The 19,558-nt window shown below is 35.5% G+C and overlaps 1 long non-coding RNA gene and 1 other non-coding gene across 2 annotated transcripts; one reads left to right on the forward strand and one right to left on the reverse strand.

The window, feature by feature from the left end:
* Positions 1-5,178: 5,178 nt before the first annotated feature.
* LOC141586542 (uncharacterized) lies at positions 5,179-6,234 on the reverse strand. The gene is made up of 2 exons (XR_012519567.1): positions 5,907-6,234; positions 5,179-5,416 (listed from the first exon to the last, which is right to left on the reverse strand). It is a non-coding gene; the product is annotated as an uncharacterized LOC141586542 (long non-coding RNA).
* Positions 6,235-19,216: 12,982 nt separating this feature from the next.
* On the forward strand, positions 19,217-19,323 carry LOC141589272 (small nucleolar RNA R71). The gene has a single exon (XR_012520219.1). It is a non-coding gene; the product is annotated as a small nucleolar RNA R71 (small nucleolar RNA).
* The last annotated feature ends 235 nt before the right edge of the window (positions 19,324-19,558 follow it).

The raw sequence follows: 19,558 nt of genomic DNA on the forward strand, positions 1-19,558 counted from the left end.
GTTGGAGATTATTACGCGAAGATATATCCTTATTCCAGAAAAGGTTAGTAATTTAATAATGTGTTTATTACTTTTTTTAAATTATAGCTGATGTTGTCTTACTTGCTGTTATACCATGATGTTGCTATGCAGTATTTGATGTTGTTACAATAATGTCTTGTCTTTGTTTTTTCCGCAGTATGTAATCAACCCGTCACAAGAGATTCAGCAGTACAAAAGTTTAGATATAGACGAGGTAAGAGACATGTTGGGCAAATACGTCTAAGAACATAGAAATGCATGATACTCAGAGCTTGGATCAGCTTATTAGTAAATTTTTTGTTGAAGTTAGGGAATGATTAGTTCATGTAAATTTAACTCCTTGTAATTATATATATATATATATATATATATATATATATATATAGAGAGAGAGAGAGAGAGAGAGAGAGAGAGAGAGAGAGAGAGAGAGAGAGAGAGAAGGGTTCTTATAAGGCCACTACATCTAATAAGTCCCTAAGTCCTTATAAGAGCCCTTGGATGGAAGGGATGGAGGGATGAGATTACATCTCATTGAAGGGTCACAATTCTCCCTCCCTAATCTCCTTCCCTAATTGTGTATAACTCTACCTAATTTTGTACAACTCTACCACCATTCTAATCTCCCAACTCACTTCCTCATTCACTCATCCTCTCTCATTTCTCACATTCACTCTTTCTCTCTCATTTTCTTCCCACCCTCTCTAAAAAAAAAAAAAACCAAACTCATACAAAAAAAAAACCCAAACTAAAACAAAACAAAAAAATAACCAAAGAAAACCTCACCAGCCGTCCCCGACACCACCCTCACCAGCCGTCCCCGACACCACCACGACCTCCCTCCCTTCTTCCCAGCCCGCAACACCCACATCCCGACCTCCCTCGATCCCGACCCGCAACACCCACGACGCCCTCCTTGCTGCCGCCACACACCGACAACACCCACATCCCGCCCTCCTTGCTGCCGCCACACACCGACAACCCCACCATCCCACCATCCGACCTCCCTTCCCACCTCCCTCCCTCCATCAACCAACAACAACAACGCCAACAACCAGCAACAACAACCAACAACATCCCGACCACCCTCTGCCGGCAGCCACAACTCGCCCACCACCACCCGACACCGGATCTTGTAGCCCTCCTTGCTGCCGCCTTTCTCCCTCCCTGCTGCCGCCTCACCGTTCTCCTTTTTCCTTTCTCCCTCCCTGCTCTTCCTTTCTCCTTGTCGTTTTCTTTTTTTTTTTTTTTTTTTTTTGTGTTTTGTTTAGATCTCGGCTGTGTTGTCCATATTTCATTTTTTTTTTGGTTATTTTTGTTATTTTGGTTTTTGTTATTTTTGTTATTTGTTTTGTTTGGTTTATTTTTGTATTTTTTTGTTTGGTTTATTTTTGTATTTTTTTGTTATTTGGTTTATTTTTACTTAGAAAGTTGTACCATTGAAACATTATGATTTGTGTTTTGGTTATTTTTTTTTAGTTTAGTTATTTTTATTATTATTTGAGATTTGGTATTAATTTTGTGTGGTGTTGTTTTTTTTAGATCTATTGGTTTTTTTGTGTTTTTGTCATATTTACTTTATTTTGTAATTGTTATTTGGTTTTTAATTTTTGTTGGTTATTAATTTTTTGTTGGTTATGCACTTAAAACATTAAAGTTATACTATTTATGGCTAAAGTTATACACTTAAAACATTAAAGTTATACTTTTTTGTTATTGTTATTTGGTTTTTAATTTTTGTTGGTTATTGTTATTTGGTTTTTAATTTTTTGTTGGTTATTAAAGTTATACACTGCGTGCATTAGAGTTATACACACGATATTTAAATTTGGTTTTTTTTATTGTTATTTGGTTTATTTCAGATTTCGGGTTTGGTAGGGTTGTTGGTTTTTTGGTTTTATTATTGTTATTTGGTTTTTTGTTTTTGTTATTATGAGTTTTTTTGGTTTTTGTTATTATTATTTTTTTTTTCATATTTTTCATATTTATTGTTTGATTTTTTTACTATTTACGACTAAAGTTATACATTTTATGACTAAAGTTATACATTTTATGACTAAAGTTATACATTTTATGACCAAAGTTATACAAAAAAAGACTAAAGTTATACAAAAATTGGACTAAAGTTATACAAAAAATTGGACTAAAGTTATACAAAAATGAACCAAAGTTATACAAAAATGAACCAAAGTTATACAAAAATGGACTAAAGTTATACAAATATGGACTAAAGTTATACAAAAATAGACCAAAGTTATACAAAAAAAAGACTAAAGTTATACAAAAATTGGACAAAGTGATACAACAATGGACTAAAGTTATACAAAAATGAACCAAAGTTATACAAAAATGAACCAAAGTTATACAAAAATGGACTAAAGTTATACAAAAAATTGGACTAAAGTTATACAAAAATGAACCAAAGTTATACAAATATGGACTAAAGTTATACAAAAAATTGGACTAAAGTTATACAAAAATGAACCAAAGTTATACAAATATGGACCAAAGTTATACAAAAATCGACCAGAGTTATACAAAAATGAACCAAAGTTATACAAAAATGAACCAAAGTTATACAAAAATAGACTAAAGTTATACAAAAATTTGGACTAAAGTTATACAAAAATGAACCAAAGTTATACAAAAATGAACCAAAGTTATACAAAAATCGACCAGAGTTATACAAAAATGCACCAAAGTTATACAAAAATTGGACTAAAGTTATACAAAAAATTGGACTAAAGTTATACAAAAATGAACCAAAGTTATACAAAAATGAACCAAAGTTATACAAAAATGAACCAAAGTTATACAAAAATGGACTAAGTTAGTCAATTTTTGTATAACTTTGGTTCATTTTTGTATAACTTTGGTTCATTTTTGTATAACTTTGGTTCATTTTTGTATAACTTTAGTCCAATTTTTTGTATAACTTTAGTCCAATTTTTGTATAACTTTGGTGCATTTTTGTATAACTCTGGTCGATTTTTGTATAACTTTGGTTCATTTTTGTATAACTTTGGTTCATTTTTGTATAACTTTTGTCCAAATTTTTGTATAACTTTAGTCCATTTTTGTATAACTTTGGTTCATTTTTGTATAACTTTAGTCCTTATTTGTATAACTTTAGCCCATATTTGTATAACTTTAATCCATATTTGTATAACTTTAGTCCATTTTTGTATAACTTTGGTTCATTTTTGTATAACTTTGGTTCATTTTTGTATAACTTTGGTTCATTTTTGTATAACTTTAGTCCAACAAATTATAAGAATTTTTATATGGCTAAGATTAAAACAACAAATTATAAGAATTTTTATATGGCTAAGATTAAAACAACAAATTTTATGAAAAATATTTTAGTAGATCTTAGATGAAAAAAAAGTATCTCATAAAAAAAAACGAGATTTAAAACCCGAAATCTTAAAAAAAAGTATAACAAGAAGAGATTTGAGAAAATGAATAAAAAACGAGAAGTAACAAAATAAAAGAAAATAAAAGACAACAACAAAAAATGAATGGAAAAAACAACTCAAAACATGAAAATAAACACCAAACGAAAAAAAAAAAAAAAAAAAAAAAAAAAAAAAAAAAAAACAAAGGTGGCGGCGATGCGGTGGCGGCGGTGTGGTGGCGGCGGTGGTGGGTGGTGAGTTGGTGTCGGGTGGGATAGTGGTGGGTGGTGGTGAATGAGGAAGAGAAGAATGAATGATTTATTTGGGTTTTTTGATTTAATTGGATTTTTTGGGTTTTTTGATTTAATTGGATTTTTTGGGTTTTATTTATTTATTTGGGTTTTGGGTTTTTTATTTATTTGGATTTTTTGGGTTTTTATTTTTTGGGGTTTTAGAGAGAAGATGAGTTGTGTGATATGTGAGAAAAGTGGATGAGAGGAAAAGAAGTTATAGTGAATTAGTGATTAATTAAAAAGATTAGTGAAGGAGGAGAGAATGAGTGATATTAGTACATAAACACACTTTTGGAGGTTGATCTTGGCCATCCATCTCCCTCCATCCAATGGCTCACAATAAGACTTATGGACTCAAATATATAAATGGCCTTAGTTGATCCTTCCTCTATATATATATATATATATATATATATATATATATATATATATATATATATATATATATATATATATGTATGGATTTAGTGATTTTGGTTCTTATGGTGAGTTGTGAGTTGGAGGAATCTCAACCATTAGATTAAATTAGAGATGAGTGGCCAAGATTAATCTTGGTTGTCGTATAAAAGCGTTGTTATTTAGTTTATTTTTTCTTTTTCTAATGCTACTTTTTTTTACTTTAATTTTTTTATCTCTTTTTGTACCTCGTGTTATTATGCTTTTTTTTTTACAACTTTGATTTTTTTTTTCTCTTATGTTTTTCTCTAATTTTCTCATTATGTTACCTTTTTTCTTTTTCTTTTTGTACCAATTTTTTTTGCTTGAATTTTTTTCACTCTTATTTTTTTACCTCGTGTTATTATGTTGTTATTGTGCTTTTTTTAACTTGATTTTTTAACGACTTTGATTTTTTTTTCTCTTTTTTTTTTACCACATGTTATTGTCTTTGTTATTGTTATTAAACATTATTGTGATGTTATTTCATTTATACTTTGATTTTTTTACGACTTTGATTTCTTTTCCTTTTTTTTACCACGTGTTATTGTCTTTGTTATTTTTGTTATTTTGCTATTATTGTGATGTTATTAAGTGTCACTTGATTTTTTTACTACTTTGATTTTTTTTACTCTTTTTTTTACCGCATGTTATTGTGTTGTTTTCGGTGGTATTGTTATTCCGGTGTTATTGTGATGTTATTAGGTGTCACTTTGATTTTTTTTACTACTTTTGATTTTTTTACTCTTTTTTTTACCACGTATTATTGTGCTGTTATTCTGGTGTTATTGTGATGTTATTCCGGTGTCACTTTGATTTTTTTACTACTTTTAATTTTTTTACTCTTTTTTTACCTCGTGTTATTGTCTTTATTATTCCTGGTGTTATTGTGATATTATTCCGATTGTCACTTTGATTTTTTTACTACTTTTGATTTTTTTTACTCTTTTTTACCCCGTGTTATTGTGCTGTTATTCTGGTGGTATTGTTAGTCAGGGGATTTTGATCTTGAATTCTGATGGGCACTTTAAAAAAGTTGATCCAACAAAAAACGGTAGATTATTACTTAGGCAAACAAGTTCTTGGTATAACCAAAAGTAGCACAAGAAATACTCGACAATGGGCATCTGAACTGAAATATCTTCGTACAAAAATTCTCTAAAGCTGACAGGCGAAGGTCAGATAATTAAAACAAAATATTGCATTCTACAAACCAACTTATGCAGCTTGTTTCTTCAACTTTGTAAGCTCTTGCCTTACTACTCTAGCTTTCTGCAGTGCGCATCGTTAAACAGTCAAAGATCAGGAATTCAATATGCCGCTTGTATAACAAAACACAAAATCGCGAGTAAACCTTCTATTAAGAGGGTATTGCAATTAGGATGCAACCTCTAGCTGGCCTAACAAATCATGGACTAGTTCAAACATAATTCATCATGGCAAATTGGCACTTGCTTAATGTCTCTATGTATACTTTCTAATAAAGGGGTACTGCAACTAGGATGCAGTAATGCACATGTCTCTATGTATACCTTCTAATAGAGACCGGCAGACCATTCATCATGGGAAAGCTTTGCTGTTTGTTGTGAAAGCAAAGTCGTGACCCACAAACAAAATAAAACCCGGAACAAGACGAAGTTTGTCCCACTTTTGTTGTTTACGAAACAAATAAACATTGAATGACATCTTAATCTCTCCCATTTCACACATAGTTTTCTGAACAACCAAAAACAAACTTCCATTCTCTGATTCTACAACTAACCTTTTACGCCTATTCTCTGATTCTATAGCTCAAGCTCAAGCTCCAGCTTCTGGTTATCCTATGAAAATCTGAGCTTCCTGCAGCAAAACGAACCAAAGTATAAGTCAGGTCAATTACCAAGGGAATTATCATTGCGACTAGCACCAACTGGAGTAAGTTCATTGCCTGGAGGACCTGTGAGTTTATATGTCAAATCAAAATAATCATTTAGAGTTCTTCCCCAAACATTCTGAGAGAGCTTACGAACAATCACCATCACATACTGACCAGTATTTGATATTGGAGTCTGGGTACCAGCTCCTTTGCATTTGGCAGTCCTTTTTCCTACTTTTTTCCCTCCCTTGGGATTATCCTGTTCTTCTTGTTGTCACGTGCAGCATTTCCCGCCAATTCCAAAACCTAATTCACATTATTAATCAAAATTAATCAGTAGTTCTAATTAATATAATCAAGAACTAAAATTAATTAATGACTTTTTGAGCAAAATGAGCTAGAAAAACCTAGTAATTCATTAAATTCAGTGTCGGAATTAGAATTTGTAGCAAGAGAGATCGATTTAATCAAATTCAATCGTTCCAATTTATTTAGCTTTTACATTCTTAGTGAACTTATTTTACTCAAAGATAAATAAATGATCGGGAAAACCGAGACGGAAAAAAAAAAATTAAAGTTGAATTGTATATATACCTCAGCAGTAAGGTACTCAAGAACAGCAGCCAAGTAAACCGGAGCACCAGATCCGACACGCTGAGCATAGCGACCTTTCTTCAAGTACCTTCCAATACGACCGACCGGGAACTGAAGACCGGCTTTGATTTCTGAAGAGAAGAGTGAATGAAAGTTTAAAACTCATCTTTGCCCCGCAAACGTCGCCGTTGACGGAGGCGTCGACGCTGGTATTGCTGAGTTGCTGTGACGGCGATGGAGGTTGGATTTGGTGAACGTGGGAAGGTGAAGAGTGAAGGCTAAAGAGAGTTTAATATGAATGTTTTATTTGTTGACTTGTGGAGACTTGAGCGTTATATAGTGAGTAGTGACCATGAAATATTTCAGATCGGCCGTTGATTTCCTTTGAACCAATGATTGAGATTTCAAACTCACAACTCACCATAAGAACCAAACTCACGAGATCCCGAGATATATATATATATATATATATATATATATATATATATATATATATATATATAGATTTAGGATCCGGTGAGAACGATTATTCGGTGAGAACGGTGAGAACAAACTAACTTAAATAAAATCTCACGGGTAACTGCCAAAATCAAACTCCCTCATTCTTATAGTTTTATAAACTCCCTCTCCCTCATCCTGATCTACAACCAAAACCGGCGACCACCACGAGTCACGACCAGTCACCACCACCGCTAGATGACGCCGACGAACACCACCGCCACCCAGACGCCGTCGCACTATCATGACACCACCAGGATGAAAAAAAATCACGGCTATCCCATCTTATCCTACCCCAACTTTCCCCTGTTCCTTAAGCTCTATCAACCCATCACCTACTGTCGTCGCCGCCGATCACTGATAAACATCCCCGACCGTAATTTGGGCCACACGAAATAACATGGCTAAACATTTGTCTTCATTCTCAGTCTCTCACTACCCTCATCTTTGCCGTATACCATCCAGATCTAATTACCTCACTGCCGCCCCTTGTTTGTTCCCATCTATTTCAACGTACCTACATTAAGCTTTGATGTATCTAACCATTGTTTTAGTGTATCTTGACATAGATACACGAAATTATGTGATTAGGTACATTAAAATTGATCTCAGATACATCAATTTATAAACTAAATACACAAATTTTGTTCAGCCACTATGAATAGCAGGGGCGGCCCATTAGGTGTTCAGTTCGGTTCGCCGAACGGGGGCCCAACAGAGAGGAGGGCCTCATAATTTAAAAAAAATTTGCAATTATAACACTTGGTGTACCATTTGTTCCAGTGGTAAAGTCTCCAACCCTACTTCCAGCACTTCTTGCGTTCGACTCTTATGAGTGACTCTTTTTCCCTTTTTATTTTGTTTTCAATGTGGGCCTCATGTTTTTCCTTTTTTTTTTTAAGTATTTGGGCCTCACCAATCAACACACCCCTCCCCCCTCCTCTCTTTCTTTATTAAATTGTTTATTTATATAAGTTCATTAATTTTTTTTTTAGTACACTTATTTAAGTTCATTAGTAGTCTTCTTTATCAAATTCATTAACCCGAAAAAATGAATAAGACAATCTCACACATAAGATGGTCTATTTTATAATAATAAAATTAATTAACCCTAAAAAATGAAATATTGTTTTTTATCTAATAAGACCGTGTCACAGTGTAACCGTCCAATGCAATAATTACTAGTATCACATTTCAGATTATATTAAGGAAAATGCGATTGTTTCCCTCAATCCATCTAAATATAATGTAAATAAATACAAGTATTCCTTTTATCTCATTTATTAGCCAAATTTACTTAAATTATGAGTAAAATTATTATTTTTTCGCTTTTTTCTTAAATTATCCACACACAAAAACAAAATAAAAAAACAGTCGAATGAAAAAGTATAAATAGGACAAAGTGAAGATGTGTTTTTTTTTTGTTAACAAAAATCACAAAGATATACTTAGGGCCTCAAAATATTATTTGGAACAGGGCCTTCAAATTTTACCGGCCGCCCCTGATGAATAGTTATTAAATAAATCAAAATTGAAATGCCGCTATAATTTCGTCCGTTGATGTGGCGGCGGAGATACTGAAGATGCCGGACAAAGATGAAAATGCGGCGGTGTAAAGCAGCTGACGAGTCGAAGAGCATTAGTGATAAATACATTATCGGCAGCGTTGATGGATGTATCTATTACATGAGATTATGAATCCAACCGACATAATACAAGTCGTCGGCATCGGCGACGGTGATTATTCGCCTTAGACAAGGCGGTGATGTAGTGTATATGGACAAGGGAAATATTAGTGTGGGAAGAGCGGCGATGGGCTGTCGGAGTGTATGCTCGTGGCCGCTGCCGGATCTCCGACGCCGGTGTCAGGTGGTAAAAGAATGAGTAGTTGACAAGAGAGGGAGGAGAGTTGCTGTGTTGTTCGAGGGATGTGGGTTTTAATTGAATTCAATAAAATGTTTGGTGAGTAAGTGTCAGTCTTTAATTTATTGTTAAAATGTTTGGTGAGTAAGTGTCAGGTATGGTGAATTAAAAAGAAAATTGCAATTGAATCGAAGTTGCACAAAACCAAGGAATCAGGTGGGGCTTGAATGATTATTTAATTAGTGAATTTAATATAAGCGCAAATATCAGCCGTATAATTCACTTTTAATCCAAGGGAGGAGGGTCGTTTCACCTGATTTCACCGAAGTGTTCGATTCTCATGGGATCTCGACTTATATATATATATATATATATATATATATATATATATAATCTTCTTTGTTTTGGTTGAATTGAATCTATTGAGTTACGATGAACCCAAATTTGTGATTTATCTTTGGTCTTTGGTATATGGTCTTCTTTGATATATGTAGGTTTTTGAATGGCATGAAATAAATTTAATTTTTAAAAACATTAGGAGTTCGTAATAAAAACGGTTACTAAAAAAAAATCGTTGTGAATACCTTTCACAACGGTTACTAAAAAAAACCGTTGTGAATACCTTTCACAAATACCGCGCATAATATTCAACAACAGGTTTTAAACGAAGAACCGTTATTAAAAGTCTTCACAATTTTGGAGAGAAAGTTACAACAACGGGTTTTAAACAAAGAACCGTTGTTACTACAAATTTCAACAATGGGTATATAGCATATACCCATTGTTAAAAGTCTTCACAATTTTGGAGAGAAAGTTACAACAACGGTTATACATATGACAACCGTTGTTATATTATTTCCACCAAATTTTTGAAACACTTTCCACAACGGCTTACACGCAACAACAACGGCTTTTAACCGTGGTGAATACTTTCGACAACGGTTTAAGTAAATAACCTAACCGTTGTAAATACCTTTTACAACGGCCGCTTTAACAACGTCCCCTTTTTGTTTTTACAACGGTTTTTACCCGTTGTTATAGCCTGTATCTGTAGTAGTTTAATGGAAATTTCGACAAATTACCATGGCTTTGAGGGGGGATGTTAGAGATATGTGTCGATATGCTAAGATATCGACATATCATAATTAGGAAATACGATATATTCAAATATATCGTATAGAATAATGCTGTGATTTTCTAGCTTATAATATATTTGGTTACCGATATTACGAGATCTTCGATAGTACTATATATACATCGTAATTGTAATAGTTAGAAACACGAACGATTATAAATAATACTACGATTTCTCTATGTTTTCCTCTCTCTCCGATTCTAATAGGTGTTGATCGGAATTATTAGTATCCTTTACCGAAAGCGGTGACTAATGAGTTGACCCCTTAAGTTTGACTTATTCATTCGTAAGAGTAATGAATCAAACCTCTAACCATTTATTTAAGAGATAAAAGGCCTGATCACTTACACCAATCAACTTTTGGTACTCCGGTCAATATGTCATATCGACTAACTTATCACTTTAAATAAAAATGGAAATGGATAAGTAGCTAAGTGGCATAGCGACTTTCCCCTAGACTTTCATGACGTGGACCATCTTATGTAAATAGCTTTAAACACACCGAACCTTTTTTTGGTAATTTAGGTTGGATTTAAACCACATTTACGAAAAAAGAAATAATCAAGTTAGAATTTGTTAAGACTATAGAGGGGGAAATTGTATAGAAGGAATTGTATTATTGAATTGTGTTGTGTTACATTGATATGGTAGGTATTTATAATACCTCCCAACTTAACCCTAACCCTAATATAGCCAACCTTAATGGTAGTCGGGCCTAGTATAGGTCCAATCCCCTAATACCCTCTCGCAATCGTAAAGGCAGTACGTAGTACGAACTTTACGATTGGAGAAATACAAAGAAAAAAGTACATAAAAAAATGAAATCTTCATCTTCTTCAATCTTCATTAATTCTCTTCATCTCTGCAAGGTTGGTTGGTTGGTAAGATAAATGAGTATAAGACTCGCTAAAAAATTTCTTCGAACAAGAACATTATTTTTTCCGGACTTGTCGAAAGTATGAGTTAATTTGGAGGAACCATAATCGAACCTGACAAATATCAATAAAATATTATCCGTTAATTTCAAAATTTGGAGAACGTTGATCTTTTGGAACTCCAAATATATCAATTTAAATACCCCCTTGAAGAAGAGAATTTAAATTAAATTTCAAAAGAAAAGGAAGAGATTGCTTCTTTCTTTTTCTTTTTGATAGGCTTATCGCGTACCTATGCAAAGATAATTACCCTAGACAACAAGTTAATGTAGCAATAGGGGTCGAACACAAGGAAACGGGAATTACTTCGTGAATTGCCATGGGTAGATTTTTATCAAGGTCGATTACGATTTGGGTTGGTTTGATTGTTTGATGATTAATAACAATAATGATGTAAATTATATGATAAAAGAGAGTCTAAGGGGTTCGGGTCACACATGCAAAGATAAACATATGGTCATGATAAATTCGGTACTAACAACATTGTCAATTGCTTAGGCTTAAAGATACCCACCTAGCGGCATTAGCATCGACCATAGACCGGGTCCTAGAGAAACTCTCGTCCATGACTAGGTCGTCCTACTATACATGCTTTGTCTAATTCAATTCCGTGCCTCTCGACTTATAGAACGAATGAACAAACTTAATCATTTGAATAAGGCCTTAAACAACGATTAAACGTGACGATGCAAGCATGTGATAGAAGCAATATGAACAATATTATTATTAACTTATTTTATCATGTTTATATGTTAATTTTACGCATGGCTCCCCTAGCCCTTAGACTAGGAAATTTAGCTACTCATACTAAAATGTAAATTGCAAACTATATTGTAAGAAATATTAAACATGGTTATAAGGTTTATATTAATTAGATGATATAACATGAGAAAAGAACAATGCTAATGTAAAATGGAATACTTGATTATAAACTATGTGATAACTAAGATAGAAATGTAAATTGCAAACTAGAAATAGAAATACCTTAATAATAGAGAACTTGTAACAATGTATTACCAAAAGCTTGAAATAACTTAGAACCAAATGTTTGAACAACTACAAGATTAACTAATTTGTAAACTAATATGAAAACTATTGAGAGAATTATAATGCTTAAGGCTTATTGTAAACTAAAACTTGGACGTAAAATTGGATGGGAAAGACCTTGGAACACCTCTCCTATTTATAGGAGAGGAAAGCAAAACGTAAAAGCCTAGATGCATGCGGCCCCGATCGGGGTTAGGTGGCCCCGATCGGGGTCGTGTGTTTCCGGGTATTTTCTCTTAATTCCTCTATTAATTGCGTGAGGAATCCAAAGTTTATACTTTAATGCTCCTTAATCACCCGGGTAAATGCCTCATCTATGATCTTTAGAGCTCCCAAAAAGCATCCTAAGCATGTTGGAATCTTATGCTTTCCACCTTGACTTGGACTTGAACATTTGGGCTTTGACTTTGTTTGTTGGCAACATTTGCATTATTCATATTAATCCATCAATTTCTTCATGCAAAACCCAATCCAATGCTCCATGCTTAGTCCAACACTTGGTCTTGATTAGCTTAATGAACTTAGTGTATAAAATGATAGGAAAAAGCCTCTAAATGCTTAGATTCCTACAAAAACATGTTAAGACAAGCAAATACACTAGAACAACAAATATTAGCTTACAACACTATGATAAGTGCCAAATGACATGTAAAATGAAGCTAATATAGGGGGTGAACGTATATAAAATATGCACTTATCAAACTCCCCCAAGCTAAACCCTTGCTTGTCCCCAAGCAAGAAACCAAATCCCATCAATTGCAATATCCAAACAAGCTAAGCATAATGATTTAGAAACCCGAAACAACATGGGCAAGGAATAAAGCAAAGCATGGTTGAGATTTACATGACGGCGTAGCATAGAAAACTTTGAATGAACCTTTAAGCACTTGCATGATCTTTTGACTTATGGACTCTCACGGGACACTCAAACTCTTTTTATGTGAAAGGGCAATTTTGTGAATAAACACTCAACTATCCTCGACTTATAATAATGTGCCCGCAATCTAATATGGTAATCAATCAAAACTAGCAAGCCAAAACAATCAAATGCAAGCATGATAAAGAAGCCAAATGGGTAGGAAGAAGACAAATAAACATGGGTAAGAAGGGGGAACAAATGAATTATGGTAATGTGGATCTAAGTTAAGCTAGCAACTACCAAATTGTAAAGGTGCTCAATCCCAATTCCAACCCAATTTTGCAATTCAAACCATAAGAAAACTCTCCAAAATATATGAATAATGCTTGAGAGTTTTTCACATCCTTTCTTCTTCTTTTTTTTCCTTTTCAATGCATACTTCTTTTTTCATTTTCATGCTTTTTCTCATTCATTTAAGTTTTCCATCTTCATTTTTTCATTTTTTTTCATTTTCCAATTACATCACTTCAACTTTTTCATTTTTTTCTCTTCTTTTCTTTTTTTCTTGAGCATTAAGACCAAGCTCACATGATATTCAAACTTTGAAACAAATCCCAATTGAGCACCCAAACAAAACCAAACAAAGCTACTAGCTCAACAAGGTAGGCAAGTTATAATGTAGCTAGGGAAAATTGTTTGTGAAGGGGTCAAGAAGGCAATTATATTCATGTGAATGGCTCCAAAATGCTATAACAAATGAATGCATGCTTACCAAGAGATGACATGAAGACCATACTTGTGCGTTTTGATGTAACACACATCATAAGGAGACCTACACTCACCTAAGAGAGACCGGATATGGAATGCATCGGTCAAAGATAGGCTCTACCTTATCAATTTTGTAGCTTGCCACAAGTTAAGATCAAGCCTATTCGGTTCATTCTCCATCTCCCACCTACTACAAGCAAGCACAAAGCAAAAATTTCTCCCAAAAATTTTCAAAATTTCTACACTACATGCAAACTACATGCAAACTATACTATATGCAAATGCAATATCTCCCCCCAAGCTAAACAACACATTGTCCTCAATGTGCCAACTATCCAAATCACCCAATCAAACCATGAAAATGGCTCAAGGCACAAAACAGGAAGGACTAGAGATAATGTTTAATGGGTTGCAAGATCTAAACTAATATGCAAAGCAATTAAAAACATACTCGACTTGCTAAACTCCCCCAAGCTAGCATGAATCCGGGGGATGAAAATGTTTCTTTGTGATTAAGGTAAAGAACTTACAGAAATATGGAAGAGAAAAGAAGAGAGAATACCATCGGGGGTGAAAATAATCGAAAGAATTTGATCACCTTTTTTTTTCACCCGTATAAAAAGAAGGTCGGGAAATCACAGAACCACGACCCCGATCGGGGACACCAACCCCGATCGGGGTTGACCTTCTCTTCATGCTTTGACCCTTTTCCGCAATTGATTCAATTTCCTTCTCTTTTTCGAAAACCACGTCCCCGAACGGGGTTGTTGCATGGGGAAGCGTGTCTTCTAATTCTTCTTCCTTCATTTTCACCTAAAAATCACAAAAAGAAACATCATCAAGTCGAACATTTTATTACTAATCTACAAAAACAATAAATTGCAGAAAATTAAAAACAAAAAGAAATAAAAGCAATAAAAAGCTTGGGTTGCCTCCCAAGAAGCGCTGGTTTAACGTCCCGCACGACGTAAGAAGCTATTTGAGTCAAGTTTGGTACTTGAGCTTGCCACCAACCAAGCTCCATTTCATAGCTATCTTGGCATTCCGCAACCATTTGAAATTGTTCAAATAAAATTTCTTTTTCTTCTTTTTGGCACTCTTAGCAATAGTGCCCTTAGCATCATCACCTACAAAGCAAACAACACCAACATCGTCCTCCAACGGATCCATTAGTGAGAATCCAAGCATAGTAGAGGCATAAGAAGAGTCCATAGTGTTAAATAAATAACAAGACTCTTGTAACATTGGGCTTCTAATGGTGTTGTTTTTGCTAAAGGAAACCCGGTCATCACCCACTTCCAATGTCAACCTCCCATTTTTCACATCAATTAACGCACCCGCGGTGCGTAAAAATGGCCTACCCAATATAATTGGGGTTTGTGGGTCCTCGGCCATATCAAGTATGAGGAAGTCAACGGGTATGAAAAACTTGCCAACTTTGACGGGAACATCTTCTAAGACACCTAAGGGTCGCTTTAAAGAGCGGTCCGCCATTTGCAATGTAATACTTGTGCATTTTAAAGCACCCATGTTAAGTTTTTCACAAAGGGAATAGGGCATGACACTTACACTAGCACTTAGGTCGCAAAGGGCCTTATCAATGGTATATTTGCCTATAGTGCAAGGAATAGAATAGCTACCGGGGTCCTTAAGTTTCGGGGGAGACTTGTTTTGTAAGAGTGCACTACACTCTTCGGTGAAAGCAATGGTCTCAACCTCATTGAAGGATCGCTTCTTTGAGAGGATTTCCTTCATAAACTTTGCATAAGAAGGGACTTGGGTAATCAATTCTATAAACGGGATGGTGACTTGCAAATTCTTACAAACTTCCAAAAATTTAGCAAACTTACCTTCCTCCTTGTGCTTTGCTAGACGATGGGGAAATGGTACTTGAACAACTTCCGTGGGAGGAGCATCCTCCACATCTTTCACTATCGCTTTCTCATTTTCCTTGGGAGCATCCATTTTTCTTGAAACGGCATCACTCTCCTTAGCATTAGGAGAAATTTCTTCAACAACCACCTCATCAATTTCTTTGGGCATAGGAGACCCAACATCTTTGGCATCAAGCTTGCTCTTCCTCTTTAGCATCAACAACCGATGAGGAAATGGCACACGATCTTTAACAATAGGCTCTTCACTAGCCTTCCTTTTGTCATTTCCCCCAAGCTTAGCCTTTTTAACAACCACCTCTTCATCCAAAGTCATGGATGACCCATCATAGCTTGAACCACTTCTCAAGGAAATAGAATTAACGGTTTCATGTGGTTTCTCACCTTGGTGTAGATACCTCATTTCTGCACCTCCCGCAAACCACCCGGTGATGATTGGGCCGCATGTTTGGTACGCGGAACGATTTGTGACAGTTCATAAGATTATCGTCAGGTGATTGCTCAAATATTAATGTCGACCTCTTAGTTGTCATCTACGTCCCGATACGGTCGTTTTGGCAGTAATTAGAGTACATTCGGAGTCCGGGTCAAAAACCGTCTCCATTTTCTGATAACTGTTAAATCCGAGTCGAATATTTCGGAATGTTAGGATATTTCTATTCCATATTTTACAAATTTTATCTTTTAGCAAGTAGATCTCCGTAATATTCATATTAAATATTAAGGATAAACGAATTATTTCCGTCCTACCATAACTCAAACGCGGAAATCTTTCTTCAGCAGGAGGAAACCTCCTGGGAATAGACGCAAGCCAGTCTTTGCGCCTCTTCCAAGAGACGCAGCAGTGGGCTGCGCCTCTTCCCAGTGCCCTTTCTCGCATATTTCTCGTATCTTTTTCATATCTTTCCGAGATTCACTTCCAAAGAGTCTCCGAAACCCTATTCCTTCACGTGATTAGTATAAATAGGAGCCTTCGTTCCTCATATTTCTCACGCGAGTGTCCGCCCTTCTCTTCTCCCTTTGCATTCTAGACTTTGTTCTTACTAATTGGCGCCTACGTGCTTGGATTTCCGACCACGTAAGCTCGGATCTTTCCGGGTACCAGCCTCTCCGTTGCATGACCGACCAATTTGACCAACTACACTCAATCAACTTAATTAATCAATCGTTTTCCTCTTACGAGGGCACTCTCTTTGCATTCGCGTCGAGCATTCACTAGTCGATATCTTAGTTCATCTCGTTTCGTCAACATGTAAGTCTGAGGGTGTAATTCCTCTTTTATTTATTGTATTTTTATTTATCGTATCATCAATTGTAAGATTTATGTCGAAAACACCATTAAAACCGATTTCTAAAACCGTGCTTTAAAACTCTTTTTTGCGGATTTCCAGTAGACAGACGTCGAGAAAAGACGCAGTAACTGCTGCGCCTCTTCGAAGGAGCGCAGTTCCTGCTGCGCCTCTTCGTGAGGCTGCCGCAGTTCCTGCTTCTTTTCTTCTTCGTTTGTCCTCTGTAATTCGCTTCTTTTTATTTGTTATTTGTTCATCTGTTATTTCTTCGTCTTAATATCATAATAATTCACATGTATATTATAATAATCATCATTAACATGTTTTATTCGTCATAAATCCGACTTAAATCCTAAGTAATTCATATTTGCGGGTTTTCGTCATTAAATTCAAACCCGGATTTTAGAGATTCAATTTGTTCATATTGAGTTTCTGGAATTCGTCATTGATATAATTTTCATCTGTTTATTCGCATGTTCGTCACATATTCGTTGTATATCCGTCGTATTTAGCCTAATTGACTTATTTCAACAGAGGACTCATTAATGTTTTCATCATAATCTCATGTAATTAATTCGTTTACATCCGTTTCCGATTCATCTCATCCACGTTTATCGCTTTTATGACCATCATTCACATATAATTAACCTATTAATCACTTCCATCCGAGTAAATATTTCAACCCATCATTAAATTCATCAATTCAAATTAACGATTTGCGATTCGGCCCGTGCGAGAATTCACCCTTGGAGCAGACGCAAAGAATCGCCTGCGCCTCTTCCGCAGGGCGCGATCTCATTGCGCTTTGTTCAGGATGAGTTCGTCACGAACTCCGTTTCTGCCTTGACCTAGATTAATTAGTTTACATATTAATTAACTATTAATCGTATTATTACCTTCTGACTTGTTCGTTAATTCCTTTCTTTCTTTTATTTCTTTTTCTCAAATTATCCGTTTTAAAGGTATTTTCGACATAAATCGCCTATTCCATTGTAATTAATGTAATTTTCATTATTGTAGTTCATAATTATTGTATTTCTTTTATTGCTTGTATGTTTTCACATGTAAATCAACATTAAATCCTACTTCGACCCAATTGCATGCTAATTAGTTGTTAACCGACTTAGTTAAATCTTCACATGCTAGGATTAATTTATGGATGTTGCATTGCATGCATACAACCGACGATATATCAAGTATGAATAAACTCCCTAATCATTAGTAGAGGCCGCTATCGAGGCGGGCGGGATTAGGTGTTCGATCAAAAGAGCTTCCTAATACGTACCCTCACCCCTTATTCCAGATCTCCGTGAGCACCCGTGTTCATTGGCATCCACGAGAGTCATTCTAGACATAGAATGCTAAGGGTAACGATTGCTTAGTGTTCATGTCTTTACTTTGTGTCTTGACATGACACGAGGTATTCGAACGGTTCCAATTTCCCATAAAAATTGGTGGCGACTCCATACAAAATGCAAACGCTTGTTTTCGCTTCTCACCAAGCGCCCCCGTGGGCGGCCCGCTGTCCACACTTGGGGAGGTAGTTGACCATTCTTCCTTTGAGAGCTAGAAGCGGCTAATTGAGCCACTTGTTGTTCCAACATCTTGACCGCGGCACTATGAGCTTGATCATTTTTTTGAATTTGAGCCAACAATTCCCTTTGCATTTGGATTATCATGCCTTCGAGCTTACCCACTCCTTGATTGTTTTGTTGGCCATTTTGTGGTGGATTTTGTTGGTAATTATTTTGTGGGGGCCTTTGTTGATTTTGATAACCCGGTGGAGGGATATACTTTTGTTGTTGAGGGACATAGGCATTTTGTTGTGGTGGGGGTTGAGGGTTAAGCACATTGTTGCTATTGTAAGACAAGTTCGGGTGAAATTTTGTATTCGGGTTATATGTGTTGGAAAATGTACTCGGTGGATATGAACTTTGTCTTAAAGCTTGAAAAACGTTTACCTCTTCGATGGGGGCTCGGCAATGAGCGGCATAATGACCCGCACCTCCACAACCGTCACAAACAATGATTTGGTTTGTTGAAGACACGACATTGAGTTGTTGAATGGAATCTTTAGCATTTCTCTCCGCCAATTGTTGTTGGAGCAAGGCAATTTGAGCTAGCAAAACGGAGTTGTTAGAGGATTCTTCTTTACCTTTGGGTGGCACAACTCGGGAATTGACATATTGGGCATCATGGATTGCCATAGATTCGATCGTGGAATGAGCAAGATCGGTGTCAATTTGATCAAACCGCCCATTGTTGGCGGAATCAAGAATCCTTCGGGACTCGGCACAACATCCATTATAGAATGTTATTGCTAGAAACCAATCATCTAACCCATGATGTGGGCATTGCCTTTGAAGCTCTTTGTACCTCTCCCAAGCTTCATATAAGCTCTCAAGAGCTTGTTGACGGAATCCGGTGATTTGGCTCCTCAAAGTTTGAGTTTTCTCCGGTGGAAAAAACTTTTGATAAAAAGCAAGAGCCAATGTCTCCCAATTGGTGATTCCCAAGGTGGTGCGGTCAAGGCTATTGATCTTCAAAGAGAAAGGGAAAAGTATTTCCCTTATTTGGGCGTGAGTGACGCCCGTTTGACGGATCATGGAGCAATAGTCACAAAAATTTTGCACATGCAAATTGGGATCTTTCAAAGGACTTCCTCCAAATTGCTTTCTC

Source organism: Silene latifolia, chromosome 6, assembly GCF_048544455.1.
Source record: "Silene latifolia isolate original U9 population chromosome 6, ASM4854445v1, whole genome shotgun sequence".
Classification (NCBI taxonomy): Eukaryota; Viridiplantae; Streptophyta; class Magnoliopsida; order Caryophyllales; family Caryophyllaceae; genus Silene; species Silene latifolia.